The sequence below is a fragment of the Tachypleus tridentatus genome, chromosome 8 (genome assembly GCF_004210375.1).
Source record: "Tachypleus tridentatus isolate NWPU-2018 chromosome 8, ASM421037v1, whole genome shotgun sequence".
Classification (NCBI taxonomy): Eukaryota; Metazoa; Arthropoda; class Merostomata; order Xiphosura; family Limulidae; genus Tachypleus; species Tachypleus tridentatus.
This window is the reverse complement of record NC_134832.1, coordinates 63522584-63545215: the sequence shown is the minus strand read 5'-3', so window position 1 is coordinate 63545215 and position 22632 is coordinate 63522584. Positions and strand designations below refer to the sequence as shown.

Sequence of the window (22632 nt, the reverse complement as noted above, 5' to 3'; positions counted from 1 at the left end):
TTACCTTTAAGATAGATATTAAATACCCGTAATATTTATATTACCTTTAAGATAGATATTAAATACCCGTAATATTTATATTACCTTTAAGATAGATATTAAATACCCGTAATATTTATATTAATTTTAAGATAGATATTAAATACCCGTAATATTTATATTACCTTTAAGATAGATATTAAATACCCGTAATATTTATATTATCTTTAAGATAGATATTAAATACCCGTAATATTTATATTATCTTTAAGATAGATATTAAATACCCGTAATATTTATATTATCTTTAAGATAGATATTAAATACCCGTAATATTTATATTATCTTTAAGATGATATTAAATACCCGTAATATTTATATTACCTTTAAGATAGATATTAAATACCCGTAATATTTATATTATCTTTAAGATAGATATTAAATACCCGTAATATTTATATTACCTTTAAGATAGATATTAAATACTCGTAATATTTATATTATCTTTAAGATAGATATTAAATACTCGTAATATTTATATTATCTTTAAGATAGATATTAAATACCCGTAATATTTATATTATCTTTAAGATAGATATTAAATACACGTAATATTTATATTATTTTTAAGATAGATATTAAATACACGTAATATTTATATTATCTTTAAGATAGATATTAAATACTCGTAATATTTATATTATCTTTAAGATAGATATTAAATACCCGTAATATTTATATTATCTTTAAGATAGATATTAAATACCCGTAATATTTATATTATCTTTAAGATAGATATTAAATACCCGTAATATTTATATTATCTTTAAGATAGATATTAAATACCCGTAATATTTATATTACCTTTAAGATAGATATTAAATACCCGTAATATTTATATTATCTTTAAGATAGATATTAAATACCCGTAATATTTATATTACCTTTAAGATAGATATTAAATACTCGTAATATTTATATTATCTTTAAGATAGATATTAAATACTCGTAATATTTATATTATCTTTAAGATAGATATTAAATACCCGTAATATTTATATTATCTTTAAGATAGATATTAAATACCCGTAATATTTATATTATCTTTAAGATAGATATTAAATACCCGTAATATTTATATTATCTTTAAGATAGATATTAAATACCCGTAATATTTATATTACCTTTAAGATAGATATTAAATACCCGTAATATTTATATTAACTTTAAGATAGATGTTAAATACCCGTAATATTTATATTATCTTTAAGATAGATGTTAAATACCCGTAATATTTATATTATCTTTAAGATAGATATTAAATACCCGTAATATTTATATTATCTTTAAGATAGATATTAAATACCCGTAATATTTATATTATCTTTAAGATAGATATTAAATACCCGTAATATTTATATTATCTTTAAGATAGATATTAAATACCCGTAATATTTATATTATCTTTAAGATAGATATTAAATACCCGTAATATTTATATTACCTTTAAGATAGATATTAAATACCCGTAATATTTATATTACCTTTAAGATAGATATTAAATACCCGTAATATTTATATTAACTTTAAGATAGATGTTAAATACCCGTAATATTTATATTATCTTTAAGATAGATGTTAAAGACTCGTAATATTTATATTATCTTTAAGATAGATGTTAAAGACTCGTAATATTTATATTATCTTTAAGATAGATATTAAAGACCCGTAATATTTATATTATCTTTAAGATAGATATTAAAGACCCGTAATATTTATATTATCTTTAAGATAGATATTAAAGACCCGTAATATTTATATTATCTTTAAGATAGATATTAAAGACCCGTAATATTTATATTATCTTTAAGATAGATATTAAATACCCGTAATATTTATATTACCTTTAAGATAGATATTAAATACCCGTAATATTTATATTACCTTTAAGATAGATATTAAATACCCGTAATATTTATATTATCTTTAAGATAGATATTAAATACCCGTAATATTTATATTATCTTTAAGATAGATATTAAATACCCGTAATATTTATATTATCTTTAAGATAGATATTAAATACCCGTAATATTTATATTATCTTTTAGATAGATATTAAATACCCGTAATATTTATATCATCTTTAAGATAGATATTAAATACCCGTAATATTTATATTATCTTTAAGATAGATATTAAATACCCGTAATATTTATATTATCTTTAAGATAGATATTAAATACCCGTAATATTTATATTATCTTTAAGATAGATATTAAATACCCGTAATATTTATATTACCTTTAAGATAGATATTAAATACCCGTAATTATATTACCTTTAAGATAGATATTAAATACCCGTAATATTTATATTATCTTTAAGATAGATATTAAATACCCGTAATATTTATGATAGATCGAATATTTGCATAAGTTCAACAATATTTTTCTAGAACGCATTGTTTAGAGATAGCAGGAAATAGAACGTTTGCGTTAAGCAGCTCCAAATAGTAAACAGAAAGGTCATACTACGATGAATTCATGTTGTTTCGTGTTTACTTTATTTGGCATTAATAATAAAGTATTTTAATTACAGTAAATTTGTATGCCATGTGTAACATTCTTTTAACCATCGTTTTAAAATATCAAATAGTGATATCAAACTACAACACTAAGGGTCCCAGGTTCGAGACGTGAATACGAATCACTTTATTTTTTAAACGTGTGATGGCCTAATATTTATATCAAACTGGGAAGCTCAGGGTTTGAGGTTCGATACGGGATGTTACTAAACACACTTCACACTTTCAACTGTGAGTGTATTATGAGATTAACTGTTAATCTTATTATTCGGTTTAACCACTTCACATGGCAATATTGTCGACTCGTTGCCATTTTCTTTTATTCCAAGCTCAAAATTAGAAATAATCGTGGCCAATCAGTTCATTGTAAGCACAACATGTCGTTTTAGTTTTAAAAAAATAACTAATTAAAACTTAGGTTTCCTTTACCAACAAATAGTGGGCGCTTATAACACCCCACAGTTGAAAAGGTGAACATGTTAAGTGTGACAGGGATTCGAACCCCCAATCCTCTGATTACGAGTTGAGTGCCTTAACCACCTGACCATGCTGGTCCCTTTTATTTTTCTTTAATTTATTCGTGAATAACCATTATAAAATGTGTCTGCATTTATTCATTTATATTTGTTTAAATCAAATGCACCTGCTAAGGTTTAGTATTTGTTTTATGTGTAAACTGAATGTTTTTGTTACTCCCATACTTTGTTATTTTAAGTTTGTCGCTATTCAATAGTCTTTTTTCTTGTTCATGTAACCTGCGTCCCGAACATCTTCCGAGGTGTGAAAACAACGGCAGGGTGTTGCCCTCTCGCCGACCAGGTCTCGCTGATAAAGAGATCTCCGACACTTGTTGGTAAAGCCTCAAAAGCCGTGGCACTCCAAAGTCACATTCTCGAAGCAAACCTCTATCCTTCACTACAGCATACCCGTCTCTGTCAGTGTTAACATGGAACAGGTAAAACAATCTCTTCATGTTTAAACTTGTAAACCTGAATATTTTTTAGTTTGAAACAGTTTGTGTTTCCCCTAAGGTTTGACATAAAGTGAATTTTAAACCGTATTTGTTAAAATTAAGTGAAGGTAAAATAATCCACAATAGGTCCTTCAATAACGCTAAGGAAAACTTCTTGAAAAAAATGTAACGTTATATAAAGTCTCATACCATTATATGAAGCGCATTTTTATACAGAAAGCACCAAGTATATGATTTTAATATTAAAATGGAAAAAAACATATTTTTCTTTGATACATCTAACCAAAATACAAAGTAAAGAAGACATTAGGATTATTAAGATAAACTCAACGTCTTTTTTATTTATTTTTAATACAATTTATAAATAAGTGAAAAATTTTATTTTTTTCAATAACTACTTTTTTATGGTAAACAGTATCTAAAAAAATTACACCTTGCTAAAATTGTCTCATTTTTCAAAAAGTAATTGATCTCGCAGCTGGCTTTAGTAAACTTTAACTGAAACACCTGGAAAATGTGGACATATTATTTACAGCAGGTATATTGAATGACGTGTAAACCATTATGTTACAGTCTCTGTTAACATTCTATGTAAGCCTGTAGATCGTTATGTTACAGTCTCTGTTAACATTCTATGTAAGCCTGTAGATCGTTATGTTATAATCTCTGTTAACATTCTATGTAAGCCTGTAGATCGTTATGTTACAGTCTCTGTTAACATTCTATGTAAGCCTGTAGATCGTTATGTTATAATCTCTGTTAACATTCTATGTAAGCCTGTAGATCGTTATGTTACAGTCTCTGTGAACATTCTATGTAAGCTTGTAAATCATTATGTTACAGTCTCTGTTAACATTCTATGTAAGCTTGTAAATCATTATGTTACAGTCTCTGTTAACATTCTATGTAAGCTTGTAAATCATTATGTTACAGTCTCTGTTAACATTCTGTGTAAGCTTGTAAATCATTATGCTACAAGTTCCGTTAATACCTGATGAAAGGTATTCTTGAGAAACATCGTGTGGAGAACTATAAGCTTTATCAGCTGTTGTCATTAAAGCAACTTTGTTGATGTGACTAAGTATATATGCAAATTTGAACACTCCTAAAACAAATTATTGCTGAAGCATGAAGAAAGTCAAACAACGAGACAGGTAGGTAAATAATTTGAAAATATTTTACGATTTAAAACACGAACGTTTATCAAAAGAATTTTAGTGTGTTTTAAAACAAAATTTATTGTGTTAAATTGTATTTCATATGATTTACCTATACATTTCTTATCTACTTTCAACAAGCCACACAATCATGCGAGTTTTGGTTTATTTTTTAATTTCCCCTGAAACTACACGAGGGCTATCTGCGCTAGCCGTCCCTAATTTAGCAATGTAAGACTAGGGGGAAGACAACTAGTCATCACTACCCATCGGCAACTCTTGGTCAACTCTTACCGACGAATAGTGAGGTTGATCGTAACATAATAATGTATCCACGGTTGAAAGGGTGAGCATATTTAATGTGACGGGGATTTGAACCCACGACCCTCATGTTAGGAGTCAAGCGCCGTAACCATTTGGCCATGCCGGTGCTCAGTTCATGTGAGATAAGCTTATTTAAATACCTGTTGAAACTGACAGTATCATTGCAAAATATTATTGACTACATGTTGCATCTAAGGTCACCTGTGTTACGTTTACGTCCACGTTCTGCTTTTCCCTCGCTAGAATCCACTTAAAAAAATATTTGTTTAAAACGTTATGATAATTAATCGTTTCACACTGCAATCCTTTACTCATCACAATGATTTTCAGTAAGACTGTTATTGATGTTTAAAAGTGTAATAGTAGTATTTTGTTTGTACTCTCTTCAGGTAACTGTTTATGAAGTGTCATTGAAAAAAGCAAGAAAGTTTATTTTATTTTCAAAACATTTTGTGTTACCATTGTTTTAGTTTTGTATATACTTCATGCTGAACGTGACCCAGTAGTTAACGTGCCGGATTGTAAAATAGAAGCTCCATCACTGCCGTCCTATTACCACCAAAACAAATGGTGCTATGCATTGGGTACGTTATAAAAATGATAGTCAAATACCATCATTCGGTCGGACAGTAATAAACCAAAAGTCGGCGATAAGTATAATTGACCATATAACCTAATGTGTTAATGCGTGGAGAATTTGAACTATAATGTAATTTTTTAGCATGTTGTGTAAAGAGTACTAAGCAAAACTACTTTTATTTTCTCTACCTGCAACTTTTACAACAATGTCACTGCGTACGAATTTATGTATACAACAACTTAAGAATAACTAAACGATTCATGATTTGCCTTAAATTGAAATATATTGATACATATCGGATAGCTTCAATATTAACAGAATATTTTATTCAGGCCGTGTAAGGTTTCCATTCTTGTATACATTAGATATTATTAAGGGAGGAACAAAGATCATCCAGCCACTTAGTGAAAACTATTCAATACAGTGTGGCCTGGTGGTTAGGATGCTCGACTCGCAACCTGAGGGTCTCAGGTTCGAATTCCCATCCCATCAAAAATGCTCACCCTTCCAGCGTTATAGTGTTACGATCAATCACACCATTCTTTGATAAAACGGTAACTCAAGATTTGGCGATGGGTGATGAAGAATAGCTGCCTAACACAGCTAGCCCCCGTGTAGCTTTGCGCGAAATTCAAAACCAAACCAGTAGAGTGTAGTTCTGTGTAACTTTATCGTGGTTAACACTGTCATCAGTTTCATGTATTAAAATATCTCTTTGTTGACGCACAGTTAGCTTGAGTATTGTTCATACTTATTCCTGAGTCTACAGTTTGGAATAGAGGTTTCCTTATGGACTCGAGCTTGTATTATTAACCCATAGTCGTGTTTGCAGAAATGGTAATTTTTTAGGGTATAGAAAAGTGACTTGTGTATGGGTAACAAGAAACAAACAAAGCTCTATAGCGGCGAATGTTGCTGGCCGATTGTCTTCCTCCTGGTCAAAAATTCAAAGCTTGAGGGAACTATTCCTGAATCTAAGAGGTGTCATACCTGACCGCTTAGCTCACGTGCGCATAACAGAGCCGTAGGAAGCAAATTAAAAGTGGGACTCTTAAGGTTCATGTTACCGAGGAAGGAAAAGAAATGTGCGCCGCAAGTGTACCCTTAAGGCCAGGGTCCAGGGCTCACCCAAGGGCCTTGGAAGTTCTTGGGATATGAATTAAAGTTTATACATTCTCTTGATTTTCCAAAGAGTAATTTTCCAAATTTTGATGCATTCTTACAGAAACAGATTGAAAAGAGAGGTGCACCCTTCTTCCTACGCTACTGCTTAAAGAGACGTTCGGGTTGAACATATTAATTCTGAGGATTATTTGATGAACTTTTGCGCAAAGTTACTTGACGATTATCTGCATTAGCAGTTCCTAATTTTGAAGTAATAGATTAGGAGCAACTACTCAATACCACCAACTCGTAGGCTAAACGTTACCAACGAAAAGTGGGATTGGCCGTCGCTTATAACATTCCCACGACTGAAAGGACGAGTATGTTTGGATATAAATCAGTTAGTATGGATTAAAAATGAGTTTAAAAACACCGTTAAAAAAGAACCACTGGCAAAATAAAAATGTGAAGACAAAATTAAAATGCTGATTTGAATATACTGGGAGTGGCCGTCAAATTATACCGTCCCCAAGGCTTAACTACGAGCACGTTTACTCACGGGATTCGAACTCTTAAATCGTAGATTGCGAGTCAAGTGTCCTAACCACATGGTCATGCGGAATTTAATAACGAAGAATATTTTTAATGATGCATGTATAAAGAAGAGTTTGAGTTAACAATCATACTACTGTATCATTATTCGCTAGAGCAATTACACTACGTAACACAAATTTTGTTCCTGAATAGTATGTGTTATTTATTAATTACTTATGCTGTAAAAGTACAGAAAATGGCCATTATTCCCTTCAAACTTTGCTTATGTGACCTGGATAATGAAATTTAGAAATCAACCTATTTTCTATGTAAAAACGGACATTTTGCGCATTTTTATTTACATAAGGTCTGAATAAAATAATATATGAATCAAAATTTACATGTATTTATACTAAAGTTATACAAACATATTTAGAAGTGAGTAGTTTCTTGAGATTTGCGACTGCAATGTAAATCACTTTCACAAATATAGTCTCCCATCGTGTTTTTGTTATACGCTCCTTGATAGCGGAATTCAAAGTCCAGTATATCTTGGTGGAAGCGCTCGCCTTGCTCCTCTGAGTATACTCCCATGTTCTTGAATTTATCAAGATGAGTGTCAAGGATGTGGACTTTCATGGACATCCTGCAGCCCATTTTGCCGTAGTTCTTCACCAGAGCCTCAACCAGTTCCACATAATTTTCGGCCCCAAGATTTTTTTTCTTCCTACTGAACTTCTTGGGAATTCTGTGCACTCCAGGATCTTCTTTATTTGTGGTCCAACGAAGACACCAGCTTTGACCTTTGCCTCAAACAGCTTAGGAAAGAAGTCTCGAAGGTACTTGAAGGCTGCACACTCCTTATCAAGAGCTGTGACAAATTTTTCCATAAGACCCAATTTTATGTCCAATGGTGGGAACAACACTTTCTGGAGGTCCGCTAGTGTTGTAGTGCGCTGCGGTGTCCCTGCTGTCCCAAAGGCAAAGATAACAGAGAAACTTGGTAGAGCCTCCTTGTAGATCCATCAGGAATGCCACCATTTTGAAGTATCCGATAACCTCCCAGCCATACTCATCATACTCCAAGGCATCTAGCAAGGTCTTGACGTTGTTGTTATTCCTCTTTGAGGTGCACCGAATGAGCAAGGGAAAGAGACGGGTACTCAATCCCGTTATGGAGCAGCACAGCTTTGAGGCTCCTGGATGAGCTATCAATGAAGAGGCGCCACTCGTTCGGGTTACAGACAATTAAAATTGCCTTGCACAGACAGAATACATTGTGGCAGAAGCAAAACCCATCTTGACGAGTGAAGAAGCTTGAAAAATGTTGGTGACACTTCCCCTGACTTGCAACTTGCACACTTTCATTATTGAAAATTCTTGTAAGTTTTACAACGTTCTAGAAAGTTCTTGAAAATTCTTGTAAATTCGAGAAAATTCTCTATCAGCTACTCAGCACTGAATCTACCTAGAATGTACTGGAAAATGGGTAAATTTGAAAATTTCATTACCCAGGTCACAAAAGCAAAGTTTGAAGAGAAAAATAGGTCTTTTCCATTTACTTTAGGCATAAGTTATTGGGAAATAACACTTTCTGCCCGGGAACAAAAAATAGTAAAAACTTTGTTACATAGTGTTATTTATGGGACTTAATACATGATGACGAAAAACCTACTTGAAAAAAAAATGTTTCTCAAGACAGCTGGTATTAAAACTTCAATTAAAATAAAGTACAGAAAATGTTTCCGACCTTCTTAGGTCATCTTTAGGTTAACAAAAAGAGTTTGTCGTGTGTGTGTTACTTATAACAGTAATGGTCAGATCCAAGACAAACAAGAGTAATAAAAAAGTTGGTGACCAGTGTTATTGCATTTATCACATCAAAATTAGGGCAGAAATTCCTCGAGTAGTTTTTTTCCAAAACAAATGAAAGTGACAGACGAAATACAGTTTTTGTTCTCATTGTTTATTATTTGTTTGTGTCATTTTATGAGTCTTTTCAAAAATCAGTGCAGTAGGTTTACCACATAGTAGAAGTACGTATTCTTGATTAGAATCTTTTGTTCAATGTTTTGATCTAATTATTTTATTTTTTATCTCAAGATTATTTTTTGTTTGTGGTGTTATTGTTTTTATTCGTTAAATATATTGTTTTACTAAATTTCTGCCAATATATTTATATTATCTGGCTCCCTAGTGGCATGGTACAGCGATGTATCTGCTGGCTTACAACGCTACGAACCAGGTTTTGATACCCGTGGTGGTCAGAGCACAGATAGCCCATTGTTTAGCTTTGTGCTTAATTTAAAACAAATGAAACAAATCGTTTGTTGCGTAGAAACACCTGAAGTTGTAGTTTATTGTGTTTTTTTTTCTTGTATTATCTTCGCAGTCACGTCGTAAAAACATTAACCTGTTTTTCTTTTATAATTACTGTTTGTTATGTTAATCGTCAAGATGAAACCCCTGTTAAATACTTTTCACACAAAACTTAAATACTAGTTTAGGAGTTGCCCAAAATTCTGTTGTACTGCATCCAAAAAGGGGAGTGTAAAAATAAGCGACGATGAATGCACGTTCGGGCAATGACGAAAGGGCTTGTCATGAAAAGGCATGGTATCATTAAATAGTATATAAAAATGAAAAGAATTATAATGACTTGCAAACATGGCATGTATACGTGGATTGATTAAGAAGCTAGTACATTGTACGTAATGAAAAACGTCAATTGACCAGTTCAAGTGTAACATTTAAATTAATATTTTATATGAAAAACTGTTTGTTTTGATACGAAGGTTGCTAAGAGTGTTCTCAAGATAAAAATTAGCCTCATTTGAATTTCAAGTAATGGTAACCCTAGGGTTATGTAACCTCTTGGATGATATATAATAAATAAATGAGCATTCAGGGCCCAGGCTAGATAAATGTGCTTTCTGGAATTATAAAGACCATCTCCCCTGTTAAATATAATAATAACCTCTTGTTTACAAGAGTTCCTAAGGTAATACGAAACTTAAAACAATTAAAGAGCTAACTGTTGTTGAGAAATGTATTTCAATTAAATTCTGTATTGTGACAAAAAGACACAAAAGAGTTGACCGCTTAAAACTAGATGTTGCATTGTATTTAATAATATTACGTTTGAAATTCACTTGTAAATGTTCTAATTATATGCTCTACTGCTGTTCATAGATCGAATCTCAAACATTTTCATTTTTTTCTCCAAATTTCAATTTTTCTTTCCCTACAAATTGTCCGATGGTGTAAACCATTTCAGAGAAATAAAAATTTTTTGTCACCTAAAGTTGAAGGTAAAGATAAATATATCAAGTGAAGCTCAGCCCCCACCAAACTTGTTTGGAATGAGTTTGTCCTTTAGTAGAACTAATCACAAAAAATAAAGGTGTTGCTATGACAACTGTACTTCTGAACGCGCACACGTTGGATAGCGATCGCAAAGTCTGTCAAATGTAATCCAATGAATTAATAAAGAAAGGTTTAAAGGTAATATTCGATGATCATCAAGTACAAGTGTGTAATTTTAAACACTGTTACGATGGTAACTATTAGAATTCTAGTATAATTGAACTTATTAATTTACAGCGTGTTCGTTTATTCAGAAAAACAAATATTTACTTAGAATACCACAGAAAACAAGGTTTAGTTTCCATCAGACATTTTTTTCAATGCCTAATATAAGTAATGCATTTATACGTTTAGGTTAACCTACTTTGTTTAGGTGGCCTATTTCTGAGTCTATTTCGTTTCAGTCATATGATCTTACAAAACTAAACGCAATATCTCACTTCTTATGAAAACCCACAGGTTGTTTTGCGAAAGAAATACATTTAAACCACGCTTATTAAAGCTAGAATTATAACAGTTAGCACCAGGTGTATTCTAATCATCCTTTAGGGTGTTTCAGGTTATTAGAATGATAACAGTCATACTGCGCTAACATCTTTATTCTCAACCATATTCTGACTTGTTTGCATCACTAATTATATATAATCAGATTCTGCTCGTAGGTTTCACAGCACCTTTTCATTTCAAAACATGACAAGTTCCCTTCCCTAAGGAAATACAATCTGGTTACTGTATACAGCAGACTAAATTATCACTATAATAATCCATATAATATCTTTTTTTTAGGGAGAGGTTTTAGCAACTCGATATATAAATCCATATTATTATAAAGATTATAGTAAGTTATACATTTCTCAGACATATGGTTTTGTCTATTTATGCATTGAACATGTTAAAATCAGGCGACTTTTAGCTTAACATGCGGGAAAAAGTTTGAAATGTCTTGATTAATATATGCAGATATAATTAACTAGATATCGATAAAAACTGTCTATATCTAAATTATTGCTACAGTTGTTTTTATAGTAATGAAGGAGCTTTCAAATTAGGCAGAGTTTAAAAGACTGTAAGTTATCACTTTAATTATGACTTATCAATCATCTTTCCTATGTAGTTATGAAATCTCTTTCTATTCGTGCACAAAATGGACACAAAGCGTATGGATAGACAAGAGAAGAGTATTTTGCATTAAAATTCACTTTCCCAACAAAATGGTTAACAACAAACAGAAACAAAATATTAATGAGTGACAGACGAATAAAACCAACACAATAATTTAATAAATATGTATATTTTGTGTGGGATTATGTTATTAAACCGCATCCGTAATTCTGTACATCGTTTCATTAATTCGTCTTTTGATGTACAAAAAATATCACGAAAACGAATACAATAAAAACTAAATAAATTAAAGCCTTTTATATAGCTTTATATAGTAACAGTTTTGAACTTCTATAGGGCATTAACAAACAACTTTAATGCCCATGTCATTTGACCTTAACAACACAGGTCATTAGTACAAATACTTTATAATTCAAAATAATACTTCAAAATTAAAAATTCCTTCTTACTTAACTGAAATACATTAAATAAATCATAGGTACATAAAATAACGTAAACTGTTTTAAGTGTTAATCACTGTTTTAAGTGTTAATCATGGGTATTACATAAAGTAACGTAAGCTGTTTTAAGTGTTAATTGCGATTATCTGTAATTTCTTTTTGTGACTTTATTAATGGGCTCGGCATGATCAGGTGATTAGGGAGCTCGACTAAAATCTGAGGGTTGCGCTTTCGAATCCCCGTCACACCAAACACGCTCGCCCTTTCAGCTATGGTGGCGTTATAATGTTACAGTAGATCCCACTATTCATTGGTAAAAGAATATCCCAAGAGTTTGCAGTGGGTGATGATGACTAGTTGTCTTCCCACCAGTCTTACACTACTAAATTAGGGATGGCTAGCGCAGGTAGTCCTTGTGTAGCTTCACGCAAAATTTACAAACAAACAAGGTTCATTATTAAATTCCATAAATAAAATGACAATGAAAAAGACGTTCTCTTTCTTAGGATTAATATATTTTTTTCACAATCTAACCATGTTAATAAAAATCACTTAATATTACAAGATTGACAAACGTTACTGAAAAGGCAGGTGTATATCTAACCATAAATTTAACAAAATCAATCTACTTGATTGTTGTTTATTATTAAGCAAAGGGCTATATGTACTCTGCTCACCACGGGTATCGAAACCCTGTTTTTAGCTGTACAAGTCGGTGGACATAGGGACTGATCTACTTGAAGCAGATCAGAAGAAAACCTGTCGTTATTGGTTGTAGAATTTCACGCAAAGTCGTCCTTAATATTTAGCTGATAGGTTGGAGAGAAAGCAGTTTGTCAACAACACACGTCGCTGATTCTTGTTTGATCGAACAGTGGGTTTTCACCATCACTCCTACAACAACACGCATCGACGGCTCTAAAGTGCGGAGCGCGTTTTTACGAGAACAGGATGCGAGCCGTGAATCTTTGGATCTGCTTGTCGGACACACTAACAACAAGAAGGAGTCCATAACAACTTGCAGAAGTTCAAATAAATAAAAATAGAAAAGCTGCCAAAAGTATTTATTCCAAATTTATCAAGAAATAAATCTTTTATTTGTTGTTGGTTTTTGTAATTCAGAAATTGGAAAACGAGTAACGAACTTGTTCATTAATTCAATGAACTAATTTCACACTTTTACATGGTTGTGCTGGAGTTTTAGGAGCAAATATAAATAAAACAAGATTAACTTTCTACTTCTTCCCTTTTCTTAAAAAAAAAAAAAAAAGAGAGAGAAGAAAAACAAGTTACCGTCCGCCCAGCGATTATACATTATCAGATTACGTGTTCGTGTAGTTGAACATGAAACTTGTTAAGTGCAGGCAAACACCTGTAGTAACGTGCGTAAATAGGCGCACATAAATGAAAGATACATAATTAGGCGGTGGAAGTTCCTTCGCCATCGGTACTAAGCTCACTGATTTATGACCAAAATAAATAATTGCAACGTCTCATGTTCACGGTTCTCTTGTAGCTACGACAACTTCACTTTTTTTTTCTTTTTTTGAGGTATGGTTGTCAGATGATCAAACCGACTTGACTGCACGTGCAAACAAATACAGAAGATATACAGATTTATTCACTACAACCCTTGTCTTGCAAAGTGCTTTAATAAGACATAAATATTATATACTAATAATATTTTAGCCCTAATTTATAGCGGAAAAATATTACGAAATCTAATTACACGAAGATAAAGTAGTCTTTTAAGACTAGCGAAAAAACTTGCAAACCACTTACATATATATCTATATGTTTGTGTATTGTGGCAGTATATGTTTCTTCTACAAATTACATATATATCTATATGTTTGTGTATTGTGGCAGTATATGTTTCTTCTACAAATATATACTTTGGTCATGTGATTTTCTCATCTTATGAATTCGAATTATTCCTTCATTACATAAACAGTCAAGAATAACTTCATCTTTAAGTGTATCACATATGATGACGTTGTAATGTTTGATGCTCTGAATTATTAGCTGTTTACATTATATGACATGAAGGATAAGTGTTTTAATATGTTCAAAGTGTTCAACCATGTTTATACACAATCACAATTCAGATTAATTTCCTAACGATTATTTCGCAGGACAACTCATAACGTTTTAAAGTAGTTATAAATATGATAAATGGGGCCCAGCATGGCCAAGTGTGTGCTAAGGCGTTCGACTCATAATCCGAGGGTCGTAAGTTCGAATCCCCGTCGCACCAAACATGCTCGCCCTTTCAGCCGTGAGGGCGTTATAATGTAACGGTTAATCCCACTATTCGTTGGCAAAATAGTAGCCCAAGAGTTGGCGGTGGGTGCTGATGACTACCTGCTTTTTCCCTAGCCTTACACTGCTAAATTAGGGACGGCTAGCGCCGATAGCTTTCGAGTAACTTTGCTCGAAATTCAAAAAACCTGAAGATGATCTAAGAAGGTTGAAACATTGTTTTCGACTTTAATAATAAACGTTGTCCAGGGATACACTTTTATTTCAAGGGGGTTTCTCATCATCAAGAAACTTGTTTTTAATTCTACTTAATCCAATGAATAGCGCGGAAAATTAAAAATACTGTGAAAACGTTATACATTTTATATTTAGTTGGTTACTGAACGGATTACAGAAAAGGCAACGTGATGGGTAAGACGCACAGCTCTCAATCTGAGAGTCGGGGTTCGAACCATCATCCGACCAAACATGTTCGCCCTTTCAACAGTTGGGGCAATAAAATGCACACTATTGGTTGGTAAAAGAATAGCTCAAGAGTTGGGGTTGGTGGTGATAACTTGCTGCCTTCCCTCTAGTCTTACACTGCTAAATTAGAAACGACTAGCACAGATAGCCCTCGTGTAGCTTTGTACGAAATGCAAAACGAGTAATTTAGAATGATTAAATAGGAGTTTCCCAAGCCCGCATGCGAGTTGTTGTATATTTGAATATTTCTGACGTGTGAGTGGACGGTGAATATTTTACCTATTTTTATTTATATAATTAGTAGGTAAGTGTGAAATAACAACGAGAGTACCTACTGTTACACGTTTTTAAAACTTTTATTTTACTCGTTTCACCTACTAGTTTATTGGTTTTAAGAGTTAAGTACGCCGAGGCTGAATTATCAAAATACTAGCTACCGGGTGTAAGTACAGGAAAAAGTGCACATTGTTTACAAGTACCAGAGAGTAAGTGGTTGACTGTTTGTACAAACATCGTGTTGATAATTATAATAATTGCCGATATTGGATCACAGCGTTTCCGAAGACACGTCACTGTACTGTCATGACGACCGTGATAAACGTCTTTTTCTTTCCTGTAATCGATCTTGTAAATTGTTTGTTTTCTTAAGAATGTTATTCCTTATTGCTCATAACACGCACGTTGAGTGTTAGACTAGACTAGTAATCAGGCAACTTCCTGTGAGCTGAAATAAATGTTTTAGAGAAGATTGACGAATTTTTCTATTAATCGATGATACGTTACGACGCACACTTAGCGCCCCTTTCTCTTCTTATTGGCCCTGATGAGCTGACGAGGGCGGTATTGTTGAATAACAAAGATGGATTTGTCTGCTGTGTGATGTTCATGACCCTGGAACACGCACGCACATTTTCATCTGCTCTTTTTGACTTACGATGTAAAGTTCCACAGTTATTCTCCTTTCTTCTTGTATCCTACCATTACCCCCTAGTGGCATCAATAGCGAATGTGATGGGAATATATTAAGTTTAAATGGTGGAAGTCAATTTTATTATATTAAACTTTTTCCTGTTTCAAAAACGTTACTGTTGTGGTGTTTACCTGACAAAGTACAGTCTTTGCAAATGAATGTTTGTCACGTATTCAAGTGTACTAAAGTGTCTGTATTATTCGAGAAGTGCAAATAATTTAAAACAAGAGCAAGTAAAACTCAAAAACGTTTTATAATACTGTAGTGACAATGTGGTCTTACCTATTGATACTGTTAAAGTATCTGAGTGACCATTGGCTATCATCAAACTGCCAACTGTTTAGTGTAGATGGGGGATTTCAGTTTCATTTCTATTATTAAAGCACTAGACAACTCATGATGATGAAGTAAGAATGTGATAGATGCGTTATGCAGTTTAAACAGTAATTTTAGTGACTCAAAACAGAAACGTTTCCAGACAGTCAATGAGATTAACGTCGATTTTCGTTCTCAGTTTTACTGAAATATGTTATATACAGTTTGACCTCTATATCTGCGTGTTTGTTCGTGCTAAAATGAAGCATGTAACGCTACGGAAAACTTGTATCCATGGGAGACTAACTCACGGCCTGGGGGCGCTGGCACATACCTGGAATGTTTCAGTTGTGGCTCAAGACGACCAGCTAGTGAAGCGGCGTTGGCCACAAAGGACAGGCGGGCCAGCATGGTGTGAAGGGGCCGCACCGATTCGGCCTTGTAATCACTGGGTTACCTGCTGAGTTGATGTTCTCAATGCCGACCACGTTCATCGTGCAGGGTAAATGTTGTTCAACAACAAAACTTTATTCTAAAGTCAAATTTTTTCTTACTGGTTCCTTTCTTAACACTAATTGTGTAGAGAACCAACAAAATCATAGTTCTAAGGTGATTACGACACACATATACTATTATATGCAAAATACCTTTTACACTCTGGCCAATATAAAAGGAACTTTTGAGAGATTCATTTCTCTAATTAGCATCATAAACTGTCACATCTTGTTATTTGTGTTGAGTTGCAGTAGCCTGGTTTGTTTTTTACTTATATTTCGATCATTATGATAAGACACGTTTTGTGATTTAACCGAACTTTTAAGTCTTCCTGAATACCATTTGTAATATTTATTTATTATATTAAGGTAACTAATGTGCAATTACTAGAGTCAGAATAGTGGACAGTACAAAAAACGAAAACACATAATATTGTCGGAAAGGTTTTGGAATTTCGCTCAAAGCTACACAAGGGCTATCTGCGCTAGCCGTTCCTAATTTAGCAATGTAAGACTAGAGAGAAGATAGCTCTTGAGTTACTTTTTTAACCAAAGAATAGTGGGTTGACCCCCACGGTTGAAAGGGCGAGCATGATGTTTGGTGCGAGGGAGATTCGAACCATCGACACTTGAATTACGAGTCGAGCACCTTAGCTACCTGACCATGCCTAGCCTGTCAGAGAGGAAATGTTAAAGTTTAGGTTGAAGGAGGGTGTGAGTGTGTTTGTGTGTGTTTTTTTCTTATAGCAAAACCACATCGGATTATCTCCTGAATCCACCGGCTTCAAGAAGAAAACCACGACGGAAAAAAAAAGCCAAGTTTGCTTTAGAGAAACTGTATAATTGTAATTAAATGTCTTTGACTCTTTTTTTCGGTGTGCATATGGCTTTTAAAGTAAGTTTTGTCCACTAATTTGTTTCTTTATGGTATTGTAGGAATTTAACATTTTGTTTTTTTAACTTAGAAAATGTAAAGTGAGAAATAATAAAAACACGTTGAAGATTTTTGTACACAAAAGAATCAGACGAGACGAATAACGTGAGATTAATTATTCAAACGAATTTTAATGAACTTTAATTTCAAATAATAGGTTTATGTTAATGCCAAGAACCTATAAACACAGAATGGACATTAAAATAAAACACAATCTGAGCAACAAATTCGTTAAACCTTGTTCGGACCGCAATTGACGTGTTGTGTGTTTTCTTCTAGCAAAGCCACATCGGGCTATCTGCTGAGCCCACCGAGGGGAATCAAACTCCTGATTTTACCCTTGTAAATCCGTAGACATACCACTGTATTAACTGGGGACAATTGACGTCTTATGTCAGAAAGCAAAGATACCTGCCCACCAACAGTCCAAACCTACCTAAACATCAAACATTTTTCTTAGCGATGTAATTAAGTAAACCCTAACTTAGTCGAAAGGTTTCCCTTTAGAGTAGAGAGAATCGATGATTAACAAAAAACCTTACATGTTTCACAGGTTGAGTATTCTTTATATTTACCGATATTGAATTGTTGCGCGTTACAATGTCGTTATAGATCGAATCTTCATAGCCAATAAAGTTCCTTAACAAGCCCGATTTAGGCTTAGGTAAAGGTATGAAAAAAAGGAAAGAATAAGTAATTCCAAAGGAAAACAGGGCAAGGAAAACAATAAAGACTAAACTTCACAATAAAGAAAAAGTGGAGTTAGAGTGACCAACTGACTGAGTCTCACATGGTTCTTAAGATTCCCAAGACTCGACATCTCTGGGAGATAAAGAATTGAATCAAAGAATCAGTTACTGACATAAGAATAAAATACGAGAAATAAAAATCAAAAATCAGACGTAAACACCTAAAATAATTTCTTCCCTACACTGTGACAAATGCACGTTGTGAGGCAAGAGGGATATCGTGTAATAGCACAACAGAAAATAATATTATGTGTATGTTTGTCGGAAGGCCAGTGAAAGATATTTTGAAGATTTAGGTTTTTCAAGTTACAAAAATTCATCTGTAGACAAATATAAACTTTTAATCATGGGTTTAAATATAGAGATAGCCACTCTAAAGTATACCAACCTGGAAGAGATTACTCTCAAAACTTCTCCCGAAAACTGGAGCTTGTAAAAGAAAAATGTTCCAGAAATATTTCCTTATTAAACACAAAAGCACAAGCAAGGAAAATCACTACTTACCCATAGGAGTGAGAGTCAACAGCAATGAACCCTTACGGTGTTAAAGCGTTGTCTGTAAATAAGGAACTTAACTTCAAATTAAAATTTAGTCTTGGTCTCTTAAAAGTTAAAATTTTAGTAATACACATTTAATATTACCAGAAAGTTGGGGTTGAAGGGTGTAAGCAGAAATCCTCGATATGCGCCACCGCCCACAATGAAATACAAGTGGGTAATCATTCCTTTCGGCAAACGTTATGCAGGTGTCAATGTAAGACGTGAAACTACGTGATCTCAGCTTGTTTGCTGTGACTGATAAAATTAGAGGTTTTATAAATACCCTTCTCACTATTCCACCTACAACCCCTTCATGCTCTGTAAATTAAACTACGACTATTCTTTAAACAGTTTTGCCGATTACAGGGTGGAAAAGAGTATGTTAATGGTCCAAGGTTGAAACGCCACTGCGCATGCAAAACAAAGGTAATGGGTGTTTCACGAAATATTACCCCATTTCATGTGAAACATGAGAGAATAAAAATTATATCTGCTTTTTCTAATATCTTGAAATAATAACATCTTGGTCATGTTATTATAAATTGATTTTCAGTCGATTTCTAATACACGATTTACATGTCTAATTATTCTTAAATAGTTTATGGGCTACTTTTACATCCTGTCTAGAACTTGAAATGACGTTTTGGACTCCATTCCGGGTTACCCATCAGTTCTTCTCATAAAGAACTCAACAAAGAGGTTTTTGTTTATTTGAAGTTAAGCCCAAAGCTACACAATGAGCTATCTGTGTTCTGCCCGCTACGGGTATCAAAACTCGGTTTCTAGCGATGTAAGTCCGCAGACATTCTGCTGTGCTACTGAGAGACCTCAACAAAGAGTGCAAAACATCATCTCCAAAACTAGGCAGAAAGTAGGAGCAACTCATTTGGTACCATTCTGAGAGATCAAAGGAAAGTCTAAAGAGAAATAAGTTAATGATTGCTTTGGGTTAAGAAACTTTTTCTAGTGTAATATAACCAAAGCTTTTTCTGCTGATGCCCTAACAAGGTTAAAACATAAACAATCTGCTCAACTGTTGGTTTTCACCATCGACAAATATGTCAGCTGTCAGTATCGGGCGTGTTGGAAAACCTGGTTTAGTGGAATAGAAAGGAAATTTTATGATCGCAGTTAAAATTGTGTTTTGAAAATGTTTGATGATAAAGAATTTATTTTAACAAACATTTTATGAGATTTACAGTCATAAAGAAACGTATAACCTAAAGATGCACATTTGCTGTTTGAACAAATTATGATATGGTTCTTTCCTGTTATTTAAGAATATGATATAAAATGATGTTTAAATCCCATACAGTTAACCTACGTTGATCGACAAAACCCTGCTTTTACCGTATATGGCCTCCCATTGGTCAACAAAAAACTAGTTTCATGCGATAGTAATGTATGCCAACAGAAACACCCTGATCCCTTACTTAAAATATTCTGTAATTCGAAAGTCAAAGAGAAGAAAGGTTAGAATAGACTATATATTGCTTATTTTATTTGTTTCATTTTGATGCATTACCTTTACGCTTTATCTATTAAATCCGTATGTTCTTAGACCTTCACGCTTGTGTCATTTATCACTGATACACAAATTAAAACTCTTTAAGTATTCTCAAATGAGTATTTTTCCATAAACGTTACACTAGAGTTTCTTAAGTGTTATTTACACCAATTCCTACCTCTGTGTAAAACTGTCTGTCTTTCATTTTATTTTAGGTTTTTAAACTCTAGCAGAGAAGCACAAATTCTACTTGACTAAATTTTTTTTGGCAACAGTAGTTCATTCTTGATATGCTAAATTTTCAACCTAAACAGCATATCCTGCAACTCACCAACTAAATAGCCTTGCAAGTCAGAGATCCCAGTTCATTTTCTAATATCATTGGGCCCGGCATGGCCAGGTGTGTTAAGGCGTTCGACTCGTAATCTGAGGGTCGCGGGTTCGAATTCCCGTCGCACCAATCATGCTTCCCCTTTAGTTGTGGGGCGTTATACTGTGATGGTCAATTCCACTATTCGTTGGTAAAAGAGTAATCCAAGAGTTGGCGGTGAGTGGTGATGACTAGCTGCCTTCCCTCTAGTCTTACACTGCTAAATTAGGGACGGCTAGCGCAGATAGCCCCCGAGTAGCTTTGCGCGAAATTCAAAAAACAAACAAACAAATCTGGTACAGGATCTCCATTCACTTCTCCCCGTTAAAAATTGTTTTTTCTTGAGTTTATAAGCAAACTTAAAGATTCCTTTGCACTTTTCTAGACATTTCACCTTACACCGTAAGGACAAATATGCCCTTTTAACAGATCTAAAATGAGAACATATTTTTTGTCTAATTGAGTCTCTCAGATATAAAGTTCACACAAAACAAATGTCTTTAACCAGTATATAACCACCAGATTTGTTCCATACGATTCCTTCCTACTGCAACACTTATCTCTTAATGTTCATAATCTTTTAAAAATTATATAAAGAATTATTCAGTTTACGAGTCGAGTACCTTAACCATCTGGGCAAGTCGAGCTCTATTAGTATGAGTTCGCAGATAAACCGCTGTGCTACTGGAGGGCACAAGTGCTCTACTACATTTATTTCGTGTAATTCAAATTTACGATGAAATCGTTTAAAGATATATTTACAAAACTAGCAAGTTATTTAGTGATTATAGTAATAGTTTAATATAATCGAAATTCGGTTTCTAGTGTTGTAAGTCCGTAGCCACACTGCTCTGATACTAAGGGACTAATAGGATTTGAAATTATCGTAGCAATATAACATTGATTCATATGCTGACGACAATTATGCATGTATAACAACATTTTTCTATTTGTTTCAGCCACACAACATGCATTCTGTTCACTGCGAGAATCAAGCCACTGATTTTGTCATTTTAAATTCGTAAACTTGGTCTTTGACCTACTAGCAGAATTATTAAATTACATCACTTCGTATCTCAGTAGTGCCTGATACTATAATATTTCCATGTTTTGTCGGAAGTAAAGTGCAATTTGAATATTACAGTTTTTTTTCTTTGTGTTGCGCATATTTTTGTAAGACACAATAAAAGATAAAAATTTGAATATGTGCCTGCTTGTGGTTTCTATTATAACCATTTGAAACTCAGAGGTTAATAAACTGAACATTAAACTGTTTTTAGAATTGAAAAATATATTGTGTAATTACATTAGTTGGAGCTCGTATTTCAGGCAATGCGCACACACAAATATGAACATTTTTTCTCAAATCATATAAATATCCATTTTACCTATTGCTGTTGCACAGCTGTAGATAATTTTAACACTGTTACGAATTTCTTTAGCGTAAAGAACAATATATTTCGAATTTTTATTCATTACACGTTCATCTATTTATCTTTTCAGATGAGGCATGCACGAGACCAAGGGGATGGATTCAAATGCCGAAGTCCACAGTAAAGGAATTGATTAAAGAAACTCTTCTCTCTTAGCATCTTTGAACTTTGACCTTTTATAGCCATCCACCCTTTAATCCTGGGGCTAGTGGGAGAGGCAGTGTCAATCATTTCAACACCTCCTGTCTGAACGTAAGGGGGAAGTAAAGAGACAAGCCTCATAAAATGAGTCTTTAATGTCAAGCAGCCTAAATAAAATTATCTACGTTGTAGTTTTATTACGTATTAAAAATCTGGGATGAAGTTTTGTTCCTGTTATTACATTTATGCTATGTGTAAAACATGAATGTAACAGTTAATAAAGGAC

The 22632-nt window shown here is 33.2% G+C and overlaps 1 long non-coding RNA gene across 1 annotated transcript; it reads left to right on the top strand.

Annotated features, from left to right (window-relative positions):
* The first annotated feature begins 3336 nt into the window (after positions 1-3336).
* On the top strand, positions 3337-22568 carry LOC143222532 (uncharacterized). Its single transcript, XR_013012300.1, has 2 exons — positions 3337-3521; positions 22276-22568. It is a non-coding gene; the product is annotated as an uncharacterized LOC143222532 (long non-coding RNA).
* The last annotated feature ends 64 nt before the right edge of the window (positions 22569-22632 follow it).